The following is a 21,152-nucleotide window of genomic DNA, read 5'->3' on the forward strand; positions in this document are numbered from 1 at the left end:
AAAAAAGTTGGAATCATAGAATCCTCTTCACGTCCATTTCCCCATCCTGTTCGCAATAATATAAATAAATGAATGAATAAGTCGCAATGCGAGGAAAAAATATCCTCCCTCGTATATTTAATCACACAGCGACGCGACAGTTTGATTCTTATCCAGGAATATTTATAGCTTTCACGAAGGAAGTAAATTGCCCCGTGGTGAAGGAGTAATAAGATTTAAAATGTGCCGACTGCTAACTCGGAGCGGTTTTCCCTTCGCGTGTACTACTGCCTCACGCTCGGGAGCACATTAAGGCGGTTACATTAGATCGTCATATATCTTCCACAACGGAACATGTCCCGGTGTCGTTAAGGCACGCCGCCAGCCGAGGGCCAATTAAGGCGGCAGCGAAATATCCAGGCAAACATGGATTATTAGCGATTGAAATTGATGGTGAGTGAAGAAAAAGTTTTAATTTCGGAGAGTAATTGATGCTCACTGAGTTTTATCCTTGGAGAAGTATTGGCAGGAGATTTAAGCGGCAACGACTAGAATTACGAGACACGGATGAACAAGGACGCCAAATGGAAAGCAGTTTCTTCATTTTTAGTCATGCACAGGTGAATCGCATCGCAAGGACTCAACTCGGGATGACGCTTGTACGACCGATGACTACATCCAACGCTCTTCCCGGGACTGGTTAATGAGGGTGAAAGGGTTTACAGGCAAAATGAGACATTGGCTCACTAAAGGTTAAGTGAAGGCCGCCGACTGGCACTCGATCATAACCTGCACCGTCTGAAGGAGAGCGAATGACGAGAAAATTATTAACATGACTCTTTGCATGGAACAAGTCATTCACATAAGTACCTAGGATTCAATTGAGCAACAGTGCCACTTAAAAAAAACCGCTAGAAGTCTTTTAATGATAACTATCAGGATTTAATGTAAAATATTAACAGCTTTCGTTCATAAACAAAATGGGAATTTGTAGTGGACTTACAATACAAACATACAAATTAAACCAAACAAATACCCAGACTATTCCAAATTGGAGGATTATCTAGCATTCAATGAGACGTAACACATTATCCTAAGAGAGCAGTTAAAATACAAAGAGAGCATCACAATGAACAATGTGATAATCCATTCAACTGACATGATATTTTTTTTATGGGCATAAAATTTATTGATAAGAAATGCCGTCGTTGGCAAATTTGCGCTACTAACAAATCTCGTAAAGCATTCGCGTCGCTAACGAACAATCACAGGGTGATCAAAATCTAAAAAAAAAATCCTTTATCGTTCCCAAAATCAATAGCATTGAACTGAAAATAATCTTAACTCTCGATATGCTTTCCTTCAAACCTACCGTATGAATGGCGGTGAAATTCATTATACATACCATGAGAAAAAATCCCCTCGACCGGGAATCGAACCACGGACCTTTGGCTTTCCGCAAGGGCCTAACAGTTAGCAACGCTGAACCTCGGTAAACTGCATTGGGAATTGAATAAACTGGATAGCTTAGTGGCCAGCGCAGTGGTCCGGAAAATCAAAGGACCGTGGTACGATACCCGGTCCAGGGGATTTTTTTCTAATGGTATTTAATGTCAATTATCTCTCGACGATAAAAAGGGTAAATTGACTGTTTTGAACTTGACTGTAGGTCAAATAGTGAGCGATTAAATTAAGTTAATTTTCACAATTAAATATTTTTGCTCCAATATCATCCGATTAAAATATTATAATAAAAATGAGATTTACCTTCAAGCAACAGCTGCGTCGAGGGGTCTGGTCCACTTTACGAAAGACATTGAACAATAACTTAAGATGACATGGGGGTGTATATCTCTTCTACACGTAGTCAGTAGCACACATTTTTCATTAAAATATGAGTTTTGATAGCACGTTGCCTGATAAGTAAAAAAGTACGAACCATCACACTTTGGAAATGATTACCCGAGGAGACTCATAGGAGGGACATGTGGTCATTTTATCCCTCAAGATACGAGCCATGGCTACGCTGAATAACGGATGCGGCCACTAACAGGTCGACGTCATTTATGAACGCTACAGAGAATGCTGCCCCACCAACACTCGTATTATTTTATGACTCAAGCAATGGGCCCTCATGCCTAACCTAAAAATAAAGAGACTTCACGGGAGAATTCCAACGCAGAAACTCGAAGGCGGCAAAGATACTCGAATCCAGTATCTCAACATTTCTGATAACGCCCAAACTGGTGGACGGACAATAAGAAAACCTTAGAAACTGACCTGAATACATGCGTTACTATAATAACATGGCCACTGCTTGGATGATTCTGACCTGAACCCGCGGTGAAACGGGGCAAATACTGACAAGAAATAGAAATAGATGTCTGTCGCTACGTGAAAATTGAAAAAAGATCGGAATAGAGAAATATTTGTTAACGCCTCCTCAGCCTCACGAATTCGGTGTGGCAGTATTTTTATAGGGTGCCTAAACGAAGTAAAAATTTCGCACCGCCTCACTCACGAGGTTGTAAATTCCATTTTTCCATCTGCTATTTGATTAATAATTATTTAGGAGATCGTTGAAGGCGCCCGCAAAATGGATTACCTTCCTACATACTTTGATTGAATTTGAGATAACTTGATTATTTCAATTAAGGTTAATTACGCGGTCAACTGTTCCACCATTCTTTCTAAAAATATCCTCAAGCAGCTCGTTTATTTTATTCGTCGCAACGACAAGGTATTTTCATCATCGTGAAGAGAAAAGAGCACGTAAGCGCGGTGAGTCTATTCCTCAGTCGCGTAACAGTCACCTCATCCCCACGACAACCCTAGAGACTTCCATATCCGCGAACTACCCCACAAGCGTCTATATCGGTGTGTGGCTTGAGGGCCACGACAATATGTCGAGCTCGATGAGGCGAAATCAGTTATTTCGGGTAGAGGTCCAAGTTTCTTTCCATTCTCACGATTTCAAGTTACAATAGCCCTCCCCATCAATTAACGAGAAGGACAATCACAAAAATCTATGTCATGGAAGAAGAAAAATCTCCACCAGGCAAATTCGCATCCGTGACCTGCAACTCAGCAGAAGAGGACTTTCCCGCACGTGCCGAGACCTGGCGAATTATCGAAGAGAGCATGATGGTAAAAGGGGAGAGTTCGTACCCACCCAGTCATCCGCAACGCCTCCCACTGGCGAATAGAAATAGCACTCCTCTTCCTCAGCCCATTCATCAAAAACGCGACCGAGATGCAAATACTCACTCCCGAAGTAGACCACCTACTCACTCATTGGCAGCAACCACCATCATCTGAACCAAATATAGAAAAACTTTTCGAAGTCATCGCTGACAACTCAAGCCAATGACGTTAATAACAAAGTAAGAATTTTCAAAAGACATACCATCGAACATGAGGGAACAGTAATTATCTCTATGACACTGCTAAAAAACATAATTCACCAGAGCAAGCAGATTACAACAATCGTTTGGCCATAAGTGATCCATAAATAATGTCTAAGGAAAGTTATAATTTTTTTCAGAGAAGCCACTTAAATATCAAATTGAAATCCCTGCACATTTCTCACTTTACTTTCCAGACAACTTTCACCATCTTCATGACGGTTTCATGACGTGTACTTTTACGAAATATTCATCCGTATGGAAGATAAAAATTTGACTACACGCAGGTAAATAATAACCTTAAAATAGGAAAAATTACAATGTAAAAATGAATAATTAAAATTAGACCGCACAACTTGAATGACATTTTGGGAATAGGATGTTATGATATCGAAGTTAAACCTACACATAAGACAATGAGGAAAATATTTCATTTCATTTACACGGAAAATGGTTTTCCCAAATATATTGGTCATATTTCATGACGTTCCTTAACTACTCAGACAGAATGGAATTCCTCTCATTCCCTAAACAACCGAATTTTCCATAAGAGTGGCCACCTTGCATTTAGACAATCCAACTGAGATGATCATATTTTAGCGTAGGGTAGGCAGTCATTTTTTTACTGTTTTTTTAACATGGAGATTATCAATTCCTTTCAATGAAGACGCTGCCAAGAAAAGGAAGAGGTACATAATAATTTTGTTTATCGGAAAGCAAAGTGGCTACAGTAGATTTTTTACATTTCACTCCAAAGTACTAAAAATAGAATATAAAAATTGACGACTCCCAAATAGTAGATACCAACAATGCTGCAGTCGGTTTCACAGCAGGTCAATCAAGCTCCTATCTATGATGTCAAAACTACGCAACGTAAAACTACGCATCAACAATCAAGCTCCTCCCTATGATGTCAAAATCGCGAACCAGGGACAAAGAGAGAGAGGGAGAAACGAGGCATTGGGTGCACTTTCTTCCAGCCGAGAGGCCTACAGAGGGAATAGAGGCCGGATCAACTGACCAGCGGAGAGTGATACTCCACCACTACGCTCGCCCACGTGACGGTATAGCACGGTAATTCCAGATACTATAGATGTGACTGTCGCTGGAATCCATGCGTTCGACCAACTCTCCAGCGGAGTCAACGGAATACTGCAAAGCCAAAGGGAGCCTCTGGTAAGTCGTCCGCAAGAGAGCAGCACGCGGAGGGCGGATAAATAGAGGAAGGAGAGAGAGAGATGCGGAGAGGGGCCGGGTCGAAGGGGAGGATGGCAGCAGCCGCCTAAAGCCCTTTCCTCCCTCACACTCTCCACTCTCTCTAAAGCTACCTCACCGACCATACTAATAAATCAGCCATGTCTGGATGGACGCCGAGGGGAGGTCGATGGGAAGGGAATGTGCTTGCGGAAGGGACGAGGGGGCGGAGGACAAGTCAGCCGTGGAATGGTGGGGAGAGCAAGAGGATTGGGGGAGAGGGGGGACTGGTGCGGACATGGGATGCGTGGGAGGCACGCAATTTCACCGCGGCACAGATGCGGCCCCCTCCGGGAAACCTGCATCCGCATAGGAAGACCATCGATGCTTTAAGCATACTCACAGTTGAACTTAATTCGAGGGACAACTTGGTTTTATAAAAAAGATAACTCATAGGAATTAAAATTCTCTCGATTTTGACGACGAAATGTGACAGCCTCATGCCAAGTAAATTGCCCTAAGTGAAATGAAATCAGAAACCAATCAGTTTTCAATTTTCGTTTAACAATGGAGAAACAACACATAATAACCACAGACTTTGCTATAAATAAAGAGAACTAAAAACTAGTTTACACATGGAAGACAGTCGACAATACAAGAAAGTATTATTTGTTTCAGAACTAAAAAAATCCCAAACAAACGAGGAAAATATGCAGCGCGGAGTTGAGAAATGAAGAAAACCAGCTCCTTTCACTGTTTGAGAATGGAGGCTTCATATAAAATCGAATTATACTACGCTGAAAAAATAGTAATTGCCAATGAACAGGCATAGATTAGGGCGGTTATGATGAAGAATAAGACACCATATCGCGATGAAAACAGGGAACAGAAACGGTTACGGACTAAAGAATAGTCATGGGTCATGGGAGGGGGGGAGCTCTAATGGGAGAGAAGAAAGGGCGTGCCCGCACTATCTTGCCGACCTCCAGGGTTCGAAGACCGTGGTGCATGATGGTAGTGGTCGACTCCCACACGACCCCTTCCCGCTCCGGAGGATATTCGGTCGAGAGGAGAGAATGGATTATGGTAGAGGGGGACGAAACAGGAGGGGGGTGACTGCCAGCTCGGATGCTTTCCCTGTGAGCGCTTCGATGAATGTTTACGGGGAGGACAGCCTGTGGCTGGACTTGGGTGTCCCCCGAAGCGGAAACAAGGGATAAGTCGTCGCAATTAAGGACACAAACTGAGGAGTATAGTTGAGCGGGCGAGCAGAGAACCACACGGCTAACTTCACTCAGGTGTGTGATGGGAGCTCGGCTGACGAATTACGTAGGGAAGAGGAAAGAAGCCGAGAAAAATTCGTTTACTTCTTATGATCCTTTTCCTTGGACTCCAACCTTGTCGCGGTGGAAAGTCTTGCGGTTTCCAATGACTTTTAGAGCTGCATTGGCGGGATTAATTAGGAAATAATCACGGTTGTGCCACCCAATGAATTAAGGGAAATAGAATGTTAAGACAATGATGAAGGCCGGTAAGCTAGAACTCAGCTTACCGAGGACCTCAGAAGCTCTCTAGGGGACTAAGAGGGGAGAATACCGATAATTATCCGAGGACAGCATCCGGGAGATTGGATATGGTAAGCTATAGAGGAAGGGTGGGATAATATTAAAACTGGAATAGTCAAAACGGCCGAGAAAACAACTGGCTATGTATCGACAATAGAAGGATAAACAAATCTTGGATAAAGGAGGGAAAGATAAACAGGGAACGTAGCAACTTATTTTTTTCCTATTCCGAAGATACTTTGATATAACAGCCTCTTATTTTTCCCTCCAGATCCACACTGTTTCCATCAAGTGGGATGATATCTCATTACAACGGAAAAAAACATTGGGTGAAACCTAACATGTGTAAATGACGGCATACAATTCTTTACAGGCAGGCAATAAACTGCGAATTTTGGTTGACCAGCAACCACAGTGTAGGAGTGCATTCATATGAATATAATTTACAAATCTATCTCCTATGCACCCATATTAATGCCACGAAGAAAGTTGTAATATTGGGCCTGGGTGACTGATTCCAATCCAGGGCAATTCCATTCGTGCGGATCACTATTTATTGCGACGGTAAAACACTCGACGATTTTCTCGAGCAGCGTAAGAGTGGATAAGGGAAACGAAAGAGAAACGGCGAGAGAGGGAACACTGGCGCGGCATAAAAGGGAGCGGGGTGCAAGGGTGAGCGCGGCACCCTCCCTGCTGCCACTTCCCCCAACTTCGAGGGGCGGAGGGAGAGTGCCCTAAGTAGCAGTCGTCCCGTTTCCTTCAAAAACGACCAATTTGGAGTCGCGCGTGTGAAACTTGAAAAGCGCCGCCCTTATCCGCGGCAGATGCATAAAAAGAGTTCCCCCCACTGACGACGAGCAGACTCCCAAGAAACAGCCTCTGCTTCCAGGCACGTTCTCACAGGAAGTCAGCAAAGAAATTAGCCACCGCTCACGGATGAAATGCTTTCTATAATTTGGAGCCCATTGTGTAGTTAAGGCAAAGTCCAAAGCGAAACTGTAAAATAAATCTAGATAGAAATATACATCCACAGTGTGAAACGACGAGTTTCTGAATCACATAAGCAATCAATAATGGAAAAACAATCCGATATTTGGGACGTGAATACTAGGACTAGTCCAGGGCAATTCATTATGCTGATAAAAAAATAATAAATAGTATAGATGAAGAAGGCAATAAAACGGTGAGAAGAGCATTAGGGAATATGCTTTACGCTAGAAATCCAAATCGTTAATTTATGCGTTCCTAAGCCTAGGAAATTATGTTCATGTTCTGGGATTCATTGAGTCAAGTTATAGTTCTCATGGGGCTTCAATAATGCCAAAGAATGAACGTACACGGCCACATCACTCGCCTATGTTAACACTACAAAGTAGTGGAAAATAATTGCGAGTAAATGTACTACGCAGAGATTATTTGAATAATAAAAGCGCACCATACAACATGGAGCAAAAAGAGAGGTACAGTGGCCGAGAGCGCGAGTCGAGAGCTTGGCTCGGAGGCAGCAGCTGGCCTCTCCAGCGGCAGGGAGGAAGCAGGCCGAGGGGAAAAAATGGAAGTCCATCAATTAATTCGATCGATTGGGGAGGGACACACACACACACACAGGCGGTGTATGCGTGGGGGAGGGAACAACGAGTGGGGGGGGGGGAAGGCTGACCACGAGGGTGCTCCACAGCAGCCCACACATCGCGGCTGAGTTACGACCTGCGGGCCCGAAAAGAAGGCGCCGCCGATTCAATTGGCCTTCCCCTCCTCCGCGGTCGATGGGCACAGCCCACCCGCTTGTAATTACGGGAGCATGTAATTAATTTAAGTGACTCGTGCCGAAGGCTGCGAGTGGGGAGGAGTGAAAGGGGAAAATCGTGCTTAAAAAAAAACACAACACCGCGCGCCAGCTTAAATAAACAAATTAGCGCGAACGGACGAGCGACAATTGCTCCACGCCACCGTGGACGATCCAATGGAACTCGAAAGTGATGCATGATTTTCGCCAATTTTACTTTTTTTATTATTTTAGTATTCCACCGGTTAAGGTAGGCTTGCATGGAGCATTTGCGTATAGCCCCTGCCTGCCTCCTCACTTAATTTGGACTTTCCTTTTTCCATTCACAATAAGACCTATTCCCCATGGCTATAGGATCAACTTGGTGAATTTTTTCGCTGTCACATCGGGTTTTGTAACGTCAATTTGACCAAGTTAAAAGAGCAAAATGAGATTTGAACCTGATAATGTGGACTTTTCCACGAAACACATAGCGATCCCATATTTCGTAAACGTTTACAAAATTTTACTTTCATCGGGACAACGGTTATTCCCTTCATTATATCTATAAATCCTCTTCTCTTCCTTGCTTACCTTACACTTTTCCACTCCTCTAGCTGTTTACATAACGTTTTATTTTCGTGATTTTCTTTGAGTATAAAAATAGAAATACACCAGTTTTTTTCCTTTGATTTTATTGACCACTTCTGACCTGAAGACGCTAGCAGGATGTTTGAGAAACTTTTTATTTCCCTGACTTCAATACCAACGAAAAATCAGTGGTAAATAAGGACTTCATGGAAAAATAAAGTATTCTTAGTAGAAAAAAATAAAGTCAAGCAATATTAGTACTGGAAGAAGTAAGATCAAGTAACGACAAGTCCGCACAATCCTTTGCCGCCCAGCCAGAGTGGCAGCAATAAAAACTTCGCCGCTAGAACGTAGTAACACTTGTTAAACAATGATTTTCACCTTCATGCTGCGCTACTAGCGATGGATGAATCAGGAAAGAAATTGTTAGTATAATAGCCCAAGCGAGGAGAGCATTCCACTAACATAAAGATACGGCGGAAAAATGTAAGCTTAGAAGTGAGAAAACAATTTAATAGAACATAAATTTGGAATATGCTTCTCTATGGAAATGAGGCAAGGACATTGGCAGCATCGAAGATATCAAGAGTGGAGCATTTTTGAAATGTGACGAAACAGAAGAATGATGAGGATCAAATGAATCGACCGAGTAAGTAATGTAAAAGTTCTAAGAAGAGCAAGAGAGAAGAGAAACCCTCGTGAATATCTTGATAAGAAGACGAAACAACCATATCTTGAGTCATGACGGCCCGATGAAGTCAATCGCAGAAGGAAAAGAAAATAGCAAGAAAAGAAAAGGAAGACCTCGAATTAAATATATGAAGAAAGAACAGAAAGATACGAACGAGAAGAAATACGCTAAATGAAAAGATAAGAGAATTGAGAGAAGAGCTGCTTCAAACCACTCCTACAGTGATGATGACAAAGCAGGCAAAGTAGGCTTAGAATTGGACGAAGCTCACACATAATTTATGAAAATAGCTAGAGGTAGAGCTATATAACTCTACGCTGGACTTTGAAGGTCAAAATATTTCTGCGGCAGAAGAGTTTAGGTACCTAGGGGTCTCTAAAACTAGCTGATTGGAGAATTGAGTGAAGAGTTGCGTTATACCAATCTTAGGATTGTTGACCAGAGGTGATGATGATGATGATCTGGAGCTTATCTCTGACCGTTTCATGATTTCCGTGACATTTCCATGACTTCCTTTACTTCTCTGATGGGTGTGAACTGTAAGAGCTCCGCCCATTTACAGCAGAAAATCCTCACAAAAAATGGAGGCGTCGTCGAGTGCGAACTGAGAAGGCAGAAAGGCGAAGAAACACCAAGACGAGGGCGAGAGCAAGAAGAGGAGCGAGAAAGAGAGAGAGAGAGAGGGTGGTAGAGGGAGAAGAAGACGTAAAGGGCGTCGGAAGAGGTGCGGGGTAGGAATGGAATGAATGCAGCGGTGGCGGCAGCGGATGCATACAAATTGGGCCCTTACAAGGGGGAGGTGGGAGAGAGGGCGGCATTGCCCTCTCTCGCGCAAAAAGGGGAGGGAGAGATCGTTACGGGAAAGTCATCGTCGTCGACGCTGCAGATGATCTCGCGCCCCTCTGCCATCTTCCCAAGCCGTGGGCTTCCACTCGATTCCCGTAATTCATGGCGTGCGCGAGGAAACAAGAAAACAAAAACGTTCCCTACCTTTCCCTAGACAAGACGGATTCCGATCCAGGGAAATTTTATTGACTGTGCACGGCGGTGCAGAAAAGGGACGAATTTCACAGACGACGAAGAAAACCGCGAAACCAGCCGCAGATCCCGTACAGAAATCTTCATAGGCGGTCGTAAATTATTCAAAATGTCATGAAACACAGACTTTATAGCTATTTTTCTCGCACGTCAAAAAAAAGGTCCGCAAAAGTATTTGGAATGCGTTTAGCAAAAATTTAAAAAAACCTGTTTATTATTTAAAAATAAATTCAGAAATACTGCGCAACTAGGGTCTACAGAGCTATAGAAAGTTGGTAGTAATTCAGTGTGGAAGTGGCACAGACGTAGCAGTTTTTATTTAGCATAACGTGGTTCCTCAAAGTAATGTCTCGAAACAGTTTCTCGATTTTTCAGAAACCTATTTCTAAAATGAAAAATGAGGCGTAAGAAATACAAGAACGCCCATTCAAATTCTTTTCTAAAAAATAAATTAGAAATTGAACCGGTTTCAAACGTTCGAATTGCAATTAGTCTCTGCCGTAAATACTTGGTACACCTTCATCAAAGCCAGTGGCCAAGAAAAGGATCAAATTCAGAATTCGGGGGTAGAACTGTCACTCCAGATCCTTCCCGTTGAGAGCTTCTGAGTACATGATTTCGTTGGCATAAGGCTTCGCAAAATTGCGAAAACTAACATCGAACTGCAACACGAACTTATGCCACTAAATTTACGTTCTACCCCGCAAGCCGCCAAAATAGGCATGTGATGGGAGGTGCCAGGACACCACCTTGATAAAATAAATAAATAAAAGGCGCACACCCGTGTTCAGCTGATCCTATAAGAAGGTTTTAATACTTCCAGGGAATGAAATAATTATTAGCAATTATGAACCAAAGAAACCCTCAACGTTATATTTTCAGATACATCATTCGAAATATAAAAAAATCCTCGCGAATCGTAATGGGTTTCATGCTCCGATAACAGAAGTCCTACAGCGTTTTGATGATTTGAGAATAATTTCCCGCTGAGAACTATTTAATATAGAGTATTTACAGAAGCGGAATTACGACTTCTCAAATTTTCTCTAAGTCTCGACAAACCGAGAAAAAAACATTTCTTCGTAGCGCTCGCGAAGGATGGCTAACCTCAGATGAGAAGGGGCACGCCCTTGACCACCAAGGTCGTCCGTTGTAAGAGAGAAGTTATGAATATTTGCCGCTCAAAGATTAGAGAAGTCACGTCGCAATTACCCCCTACCATAGTCGTTCACATATAATTCGTATTAGACCATATTACCTTCAAAGATCGTTTGGCAAAAGCGCCAGCGAGTTAAAATACAACACTAGCGAAACAAGCACCAAAAAAAGAAATCAAAACGAGAAAAACAATTGAAATTACGGGATGCGACAAAATCCGGCACGGTATTAGGGACGAAGACCTAAATGCTAGCGAGTTCTCACAGTGAGATTTCCTCCAAAAATTAAATAAACGCGGTCCAAAAAATATTGATATTATAGACGATAATACCTTTAAGGTTTTGTAATAAAGGTAAACGCCACTCATAATCCGCAGAGAGCTGTGCAAACAGCCAGTAATTCAAAATGCGAATATTCATCATGTCACTGCCAGCATCACATCACAGATTACTCCAATAGCAGCATGATAATTATCCGGCCAATGTCGATATTAGGACAGGAAATGTTTCTTCGGTTACACTTGGGCGTTCAACTAGTAAATATCCACAGCTCATTTACCGTCCTGGATCATAAACTTATTAAACTAAGTTCAAAGGATTTGAAAAAACAAAGTTTTCAAAGGCGGTATCGCTTTTATTTTCACGCAATGACATATTCTACGTCTGAAGCATTCCACTGGAAAACGCAGGACACACTAATAGAACTGCCTACTCAAAATTATACGGAAAAAGTCAAAAGCCGATGAATAAAGATTCACCAAGTATAGACTTGGCACACGGGTAATCCTACTCGAACGGCAGTTTGCTAAGACATCTCTCGTGAAAAATTGCACGGGAAACTTTTTTAATCCCCGCGATTAGAAGGCCCCCTTACAAATACCCACCAGAGTTGCGCATCTATCTCGCCTCAGCAAGAGAGTTCCCTCATTTCCGGGAGGCATGGTATGGGGGAGAGTGGCGGGGAGGTGGTGGGGGAGTTTGTTGAAGGGATGGGAGTGTGAGAAGGGGAGAAGAGGCTTGGGTTGGGAAGATAGGTCGAAGGTCAGGAACCGAGGGCGAGAGGGCAAAAGAAGTGGGCGAGCCGAGAGGTGTGGGATGAGAAAAGGAAACGATCAAACGAAGAGCAGTGCGAAGGCGAGGAGGATTGAGCTGAAAAAGAAAAAAATAATGCTGGAGTGGAGGGAGCGTAGTGGCCCACTGGGTTAAGCGCTTGGCTACTGATCTGATGGCCCACGGTTCAAATCCCGTTGAAGCATTCGAAAACCCCATCCAAATACCCTCGCGTAGCAAGTTGGCCTAAAGAAAAAAATTTGCCTTCCAGCCCTGAATGTGCGAAAATTCGCACGCCCGCACAGTGGGCGGAATACCCAATCTAGGCGGAAAAAAATATTTTTTTTCTAAATTTGGGAAAAATATGAACTATCTCCATATCTTTGTTAATTTATTAGTGAAAATTATTAGCCAATGATATTTTTAAGTATTAATTCGCTTTAAACTCAATTTTAGCCATTCAATACCATTTAAGGGTAGTTAGGGTCTAGTCCTAAACTAGCGGTTTGACAATGGCAACCTTGCATGCACATCCGATAATGGTACTTCATTTTACTTGCCCAGGAATTGTGATTGTCTCCAAAACTATATCTTCCAAATCGTAGAAAATAATGGCACTTTTGTTTGCGGGGGAGGCGGTTTATGGCAGTACATGCGACAGCGTACGTGCGGCTAACAAAGAAACTTACCGTGATCACCCGCCTCCACGAATTCGATTCCGCACAAATTTTGTTGATTTTGACTGAGGCAGGAGTAAAATATAGAAAAGAGATATATATGATTTTATTGTATACGATCAGGTATTCAAATCATTCCTCAAGACAAAACAAAAACAAATATGAGCAGAGCAAGGCTACAAACATTCAAATAAAATATCTATTTCATTAATTCACTCAGTACAAGCGAAGAGGAGCAAAATAATAGTTTTATACAAATGGTAAAGGTGGCTAAAAGTTAAATTAATATTAATATACGAGTCAAAATTTTGAATGCATGTAATTTTCCCTGCGGCAGAATGATAATATTCACAATAATGTTATCATATTATTAGTCACTGTCTGACGTTTCGATTTCACTGCAATAATCTACCTCACTTTCTCCTGGTTTCACATGGCTCTTTTAATAATTACAAAACTTCAGCAGAAATACCATTACTTTTCTTTGTACTTTGTTGACGTTTGGATGAAATGAGAGGATCTGAATAAATTAGCAACCTAATGAAGGCATCCTCAATATTTGCGGAACGAGAAATCTTCATAGCATGCCTACTCCTAATTTTTAAAATCCTTTTCTCTTGCCTCCTGTGCCTCTTCTGACAACTGTCCAATAAGAAGAATGGCTGATTCTATTATGGAAGCATCATGTATTACTTTTATTGGCCGGCAAAATTCAGTGGACAACGGTTGTGGATTTTTCCACAGTATCGTTCAATTCCCCACTAGTCCCTGCATTTCATTTAATTCTAGAGGTACGAGAGAGATGACAAGCATAGATGAATCATTCTGAGCACCCTCGTTATGTTTCATAGCGCTGTCTATATACGCTTTGACCACTACTAGCGTCACACCCCCATTTCAACATTAAATGCAGTTCTCTCTTAATAGTGCACTGCATGAGAACATCCTTTTGCACTAGTGCAATGCGTTCGATTGTGTGGTCCAAAAGAGCTAGTAATTTATTTCTGCACACCTTTCTGGTACTTTTAAAGTTTCCTTAGGAGGATAGCACTGCAATTTTGACTATTTTAACACATCATAAGACGGGTAAATGTTGCTTAATCTGTCATTCGCTCCTGTCCTGATTCTCGTGTACTGCGCCTTTGTCAATCCAGTTTCAATCAGAAGCGCTAGCGCCTCCTCTCCAGGTATTGTGTGTTGTGGGGGCGAATTGTAGGCTTTCTTTAGTTTATTAGCCCTACTAAGTAGTTTGGGTAACTGCTCTCACCATAGCTGCAGCGTCTCGTTTCCCAGAAGAAAGGAGAGAATACTGGGCCGCGAACACGATTTCATCCTCTGTGCGCGACTTAATCAACGGCTGCACTCTCGTCCGTTTCGCTCTATCCGTGCAGTGTTTGAACGCTTTTCTGGGTCTTAGCTTCGGCACTAAAGTTAATTCTGAGACGTTTTTCTGTCTCTTTTTTGGGCAGGAGCAATGGGTTTTGAAGCCACGTATTATATTTTTTTTAAACGCCACTTTTTTTTAAACGCCTGGCGTAATTGTTTAAAAAATTCCTAATAGCTACATTGTTACACTTCTTAGCATCAATTTTACTGTGACTCAACTCAAATTTCTTCATTAAATAATCAGGTAATGAGTCTTTTGTCTCGATTTTGTCGTGAAGTAGGCTACATAGCTTTCCGTGCGTCACGACAGCGCTCTCCATGTCGCCAGAAAAAAACACAAAAACTATATTTCCGCACTTTTCCGCACCAAATCCTTTTATGGCCTCATTTTTAAATACATTCTCTAGGCATTATTACTTAAATTAGCTTGACATCCCTAGAACATTTTTTTATAAGTCAAACCAAACATTTGGTATCACAAAAAATCAAGTATTTTTGCAATGTTTATTTCAAAAAACAGTAAAAAATTTGAAATGGCAAATGTAACACTAAATATCATGAAAAACGGTGGAACATACCTTAAAAATAGTAATCCAAATTCTACATATATGCCTTTTGCCCTGGTCACCTTACTGCAAGCTCTTCACTTCACTGTCAAAACACAACTGAGCCTGGTCGGAAATTGGTCTCCGTAAAAAGGGTGCCTTTAAATGGCCATAGCGGCGCTATTTTGCCGAGGGAAGTGACCTCAATGGTGAAAAAGGGTGCTCCAACTATCCCAGGATAAGGCTAACGGCAAAAATTGTCCCAACTGTAAAGTCGGTTTTTGGACTTTTTTCCGCCTAGATCCTGGATTCCGCCCACTGTGGCCCGTGGCGAATTCCTGGGTGAGCTCTGCCCTCATTCATCACAACCGCAAGTGCGTTGACTTTGAGAAAGTTTTAGGGCACAGGGAGCAAACCACTCTTCATGGAGTGAAAAATCGGAGGACAATTTCAAGTAACCAGCCTCCTTCGGAGGTGAGCCTCCTTTGCTAATGCAATTCGCAACCTGATGTTCTTACTTTTTTCAACGCCATGTAGAATGGATGTAGTAATTTGGTTCCTTACAATATGCACACTCAAGGGCTGCGCAAATTTAAAGTCGCCAGAATAGATTTTAAAAAAACGGTAGAATCAAAGAAATACTGAAGTTAAAAAAGTAAAGCTACACTTTTATGACAAAAAATAAAATATGCTCCATGAGAATGTGAAATAATTGATCAGAAGACGAACGTTGCCTCCGAGAGCCGAAATGATTACTCAAGACCGATTTAAAGGCAGAAGAAGCACATTTACGCCCAAATACCAGCAGCTTAAGCAACAAGCGACGCCAAAATATTTTCAGAATCCATTAAGAGCATCGTATCGCACCGACATAATATCGGAAGGTATCCTTTCCACGAATTGGAGCACAATCTCGCTATTCTCATACACGGGAGGGTGTGCCGCCGCGCGTTCCCACGCGCCAAACAGCCCTCCAATATACATATAAATATATACCTCCTCGTCACCTCAAGCGAGACTCGCCCCCTGCCGTCGCCCCCACTCCACTGTATCCATCCCCCAGTTGGGCATTCATTGCACCCCCGAGATACACTCCCTCCGCCGCCGCCATATGGCATATCGCCCGCACATGGGACGGACAAAGGGGCGCAAGGGATGCGCACTCTTGGCCCGCCCGCAGCGTCGGTCTTAGAATCAACGGGCGGCCCTGATGGCGAGCGATGAGGGGACGCAAGCTACCTGCCATTTCGAGCGAGACTCGAAAGGCGAGATGCACATCCTCGCTAACCAAAGAGGAGTCGATCTTACTCACTGAAGGAAGTACCTTTAGTCCACAGAATTTCCCATTTAGATGTTCTATCGAAGGATCGGGTAACGAAATGGAAACAAAACTTCAACAGATAGGAAATGTGCAGGACTACCATTAATCATTTCAATTTATAATCGGTCAAGTCTGTTTCAGCCTTTCCATGTGAAAATTCTTTGATGTTGTCATTCACGTTTCTTTCGGAAGGAATCGTAGAACCTTCTTTCACATCCTTTTGATCGAAAAATTCAAGTAAGTGACTGATAATCGCACAAAATTACAAAGGCAAAGGACTATGGGCAAGGGACGTAAAATAGCATCGAAGAGCGACATGGAATTTTTTTCCCTTCTTGGAATTTGGACTACACCATTTGAAATTCAGAATAGCAACGCCATGTGTAAATTCCCTACTTGCAGAATGATTTTCCGATGGGTAACTCAAACTAATCTTCATCGGACTCTGATAATCATCAGCAAGTAATATCCATTTGCAAGAATTTAAGGAAGTAGCGTCATAAGTAAATAATGAGAACACTTACCGAAAACACTGACAATGAGTAGGTGTTAAACTACGGCAAAATAATGGAAGCCCTTACCTGTGAAAGAAAAGAAAACAAGAATGAAAACAAGGCACAACAACCGGGATGCTTTCACGTAATGAGAGGATTACGTTCCAATCAAAGGAAATATTTTTATCGACCCATTCCCAATACAACTAAAGAGGAAAACCAGAGAATAATCATGATAAGGGATGGACCATCATTAAACGGCACATCACTTACAATAAATATATGGAAACCAGAACACACTGGCTTTCTAGCGGGCAAGTGTGTGAACGAGGATTAAAGAGAAAAATTTGTGTCAATAAACTTAACGATAAAACCTATACAAAGGAAGAAATTACATTTAGTCGGATCAAGACAAACGCCCGGTGAAAATAAAACAATGGATATAAATTTTTAAGATTGATAAAAGTTACAATTCATTACAAACTGATTTCTCAAGAGTTAATGCATTACGGTTAACATGGAGCATAATGAAATCAAAAAACAATAGTTCATCAACCTTAAAAGACGTAGTTCCTTAAAACTGTAGATTAGTCTTCTCTCGGAAAAGGAATTTAAGTAAACTTTTATAAACTACGTGAGCTACAGAGACTCTTGAATCAGCAGAGATGAATAGACTCTTACGTAAAAACTTCCTTTGATAAAAGGATTTTGCTTAATATAAATCAATTCGAGATTTATACCGTGATCTGCTAGTTGTAATACTTATTAAATTCCTTCCACTAAATCTTCACACTTTTTTTGGTCCACGCACCAGCTACTGAGAGCATTTTACAGCGGATTAAGTCTTCTAACAATTAGATACTCAGCGATGAAATGGATATCCTAAACATATTAAATAAGAACGGTTTTTTAAGAACTATCTTGATCAATAATTTTCGAGCACCCAGGACGACTCCGAAGGAAATCGAATCAATAAAATAATAGGTACATAGCTACTGATAGCATATCGTGCCAATTCGATATTGAGCAGAGATAACATTTAGAATTGAATTTAATACTAATATGATGCGCCATATAAGCAAATAAGAGAGATAAAACACAAACGAAAAAATTGTTAGATGTTCCCGGCATTAAAAAACGGACGAAGAAGCCATCGCGGATATATTGGAAAACATAATACGGAAGTGGAAAAGTTGGTATAGCGGAAGCAGAGGGAAGAAAGATGCGTATACAGGTAAACAGAGGAGTACGTCGAGGCACGTGGAGGACGGGTAGCCAAACACAAAAAGGACACTCACACGGCAAGGAACGAAAGGAATGGAGAGGAGTGAGGAGAGGTGGTGGATACGAGGAAAGGGGTGAGGCGTGAAGAGCGTAGGGGGCAAAGGGCTGAAGCGTAAGAAATGATTAGCATGACAGTGACGCAGGGAGGAGAATCAATTTGCGACGGCCGGAGAGCGTCACTTGGAGAGAGGCGGAGAAAGGAGAAGAGGTCCCAGGATGATCCCTTGAAGCACTCCCTTTCATTCTCTCTCTCGCTGCACCCCTTGGGCCCGGAGCCAACCAGATTTGTTATGAAGCCGTTAAGTGGGCAGCGCCATTAGCAGAGTGTGAGAAGCAGGGTCGTCTTGGTTGAGAGCCAGTTATCTGACCGCAGCAGAGAGGGGGGAGCGAGATGCGAAGACGACGTATCCGAGGAAGAAGAAGATGGTGGGAAGAGTGGCCCGAGGGGGAGTGTTTAGATGGCGGCGGCTGCGTGGATTGATGCCCGGGGAGGAAATTGGTACGTGGGTTGGCCACCCATGGCTGTGCACGCCTCGGCCATCTTCCCCCGGGAAAATGTGAACACGTCACGAGGGGGCTACGGGAGGTCTGAGGTGAGCGGCGTAATGGGCTCACGGATTGACCCTGAGCGCTTACCCACAAGAGGGATAGCAAGGGGACGAGGTATATGCGATGACGACGGAGAGAGAAGCATCGCAGGACAAGGATGCCACTTGCCATCGCAAAGAGGGGGAAAGAGCATTGACGACAGAACACCGCACGTGATTAACAAAGTAATGGGTATAATAACGAGAGAATAACCCAGTACCTAGCGCCGCAGCGACAGAAAAAACTGCTGATTAATCTATTTTAAATGCAATTACAAGAAAAATAATCAAATTATCACAAGCAGGAGAGCCGCAGAAAAAGAGTTCCTGGATTCAAATCCTGGCCGAGGCCAACGAACTCCTGCGGACAAAAATCCTAGTTTCCAGATGATCCAGGAGAAAGAACTGCCACCCCTTCCGCCAAAACAAAACGTCTGAAACTCTACACACGTTTGTGACTTTATTTGGAGTGAGCTCTACCCCTATGCATCCGAAATAACTAATGGGTTGAATCACGGAGTGATTGACAAATGAAGGAAATTCATGCGTCTAAAATATTTCCATAATATTACATACACGTTCATATCATTTTGATGCATCAAATTATATCCTACAAGGTGGATGGGGGACAACGCCAACACAGTTAAATTCAAAAGGCAATACAATATGCAAACTTAACAAGGCTCACAAAAACACCCATTCCGCAACAAACCATTCCTGGAAGGATTTGACAAACATGAATCGGGTCATTAATGAGGTCAAAATGGACCCCAACAAAATGCAACGGGCATTGTCCCCGAGAGCATTCGGGACAGAGGATGTCGCCAGAGAGAAGATGAGGTGGCGGGATGGAGGCCCAGAGGAGTAAATAAGGAGCAGGGAGAAGCTGGACCACACACTCGATGTAAAGGAGTGGCTGTGGGGAGGAGAAACAATGGGCCGAGAGGGCGGATGGGAGATGAAACGAGAGAGGGCGACAAAGAGGGGACATAGGGAGGCGGGTAAGAGGATGGAGTCGGGCGGGAAGACCACGCGAGAGGAGAGAAGGAGCAGCAGCAGCCGTGGGGAGACGGGAGATTTCCTGCGGATCGATCTCATCCGAATTTCAAAGCCTTTTTGCGAGAGAGAGAGGAAGGTGGGAGGAAAGATACGACGTGGTGGGGTTTAGTGGGGCTGAAAAAGAGACGGAAAAAGGAAAATGCCCCCGAAAAGGAGAGGATGCGAGGAAAAAGTCGACACACACATACACGTTATGCCTACAGGTATGAACGTATGGACAAACTCCTGACGTTGAAAAAATAAAAAAAACTAATGTAAAGAAAGAGAGAGAGAGAGAGCGGGGTGGGTCGAGAGGAATTCCCACTGGACCATGACCGCTGCCGTAAAAGCTCTGGCGGAGAAATTCCGATTGGGAACGCGCGCGTTCAAGCACAGGCGCCAACGACGGAGGCTCGCCCTGAATAGGTAGATGAAGCACGACGTCACGGAAGTTTAAGAGAAATGGTTCACGTGTTTTGAGGTAGACGTAAACGACGGCGCAATGGGTATTTAGAATAATACCACTGCAGCGTGTAATATTGTGGAGACTATTTTTTCTGCAAAATATTACGTATTAACTTCACCGGCCACATATTCTTGAGTATTAGAAGGTGCCATCTAACACATAACTCATCCATGCGGACGAGGATTATTCTCTCTGATGCGGATCACCACCAGCTCCTAAAGCCCTAACCACATTCCCCGGACAAGGCTGGTGGGCACAGGTCACTCACACTTTTATATCCCGGAGCCAAGAGGACGACCAAGAACAGTCTCCAGTCCGCCTTGCATGAGCTGGATATAAGCTGCCAATTCACGCTCTTTTCGATAGGTTTCCAATAAGGTCCGCAGCGTGAGGGTGAGCGCAGAGCAATCTATTTATTCTCAGTATTTACAATAGTATATTCGCAATCGCGATAAATAGCACTGAACAGTTACGAGAATGAATAATTATATCATCACCAAGATTGATTTAGATTAACAGCAGTCAATATAGATAATTTCCCCGTGGAATTCAGAACGCTCTACCGTAAGCGTCGTGAGTGGTGACGCAAGTACATCCATACAAATGCGCGGTGGGTGACAGCACATCTCATGGCCAACTGGAGAATCCTCTATTGTAATATTCGTGCCAAGAACATTTGCCCCTTTCGCAAAAACTTAGCGGCGGGTGAAGAGGCTCTCCATTTTCCCGGCAATCAGCACGGCAAATGGCATCAGCGGCAATTCCTCGAGCGCGTGGATGAGAGAGTAAAGCCTAAAAAGGCAACCGCGGAACGCGAGAGGACGAGACATTAAAATCCTGGACCACACAAAGGAAGCAATTGCCCGCGAGAGGAATGGCATTCGGAGAAACAAAAGGACAGCGGGAGGTTATAAAAC

At 43.0% G+C, this 21,152-nt stretch overlaps 1 protein-coding gene across 1 annotated transcript in view; it reads right to left on the reverse strand.

Moving 5' to 3' along the window:
- LOC124155155 overlaps positions 1 to 21,152 on the reverse strand; it is a 342,994-nt gene that overhangs the window by 224,813 nt on the left and 97,029 nt on the right. The gene's annotated exons all lie outside the window — the stretch shown is intronic.

This window comes from Ischnura elegans, chromosome 3 (assembly GCF_921293095.1).
Source record: "Ischnura elegans chromosome 3, ioIscEleg1.1, whole genome shotgun sequence".
In the NCBI taxonomy this organism is placed as follows: domain Eukaryota; kingdom Metazoa; phylum Arthropoda; class Insecta; order Odonata; family Coenagrionidae; genus Ischnura; species Ischnura elegans.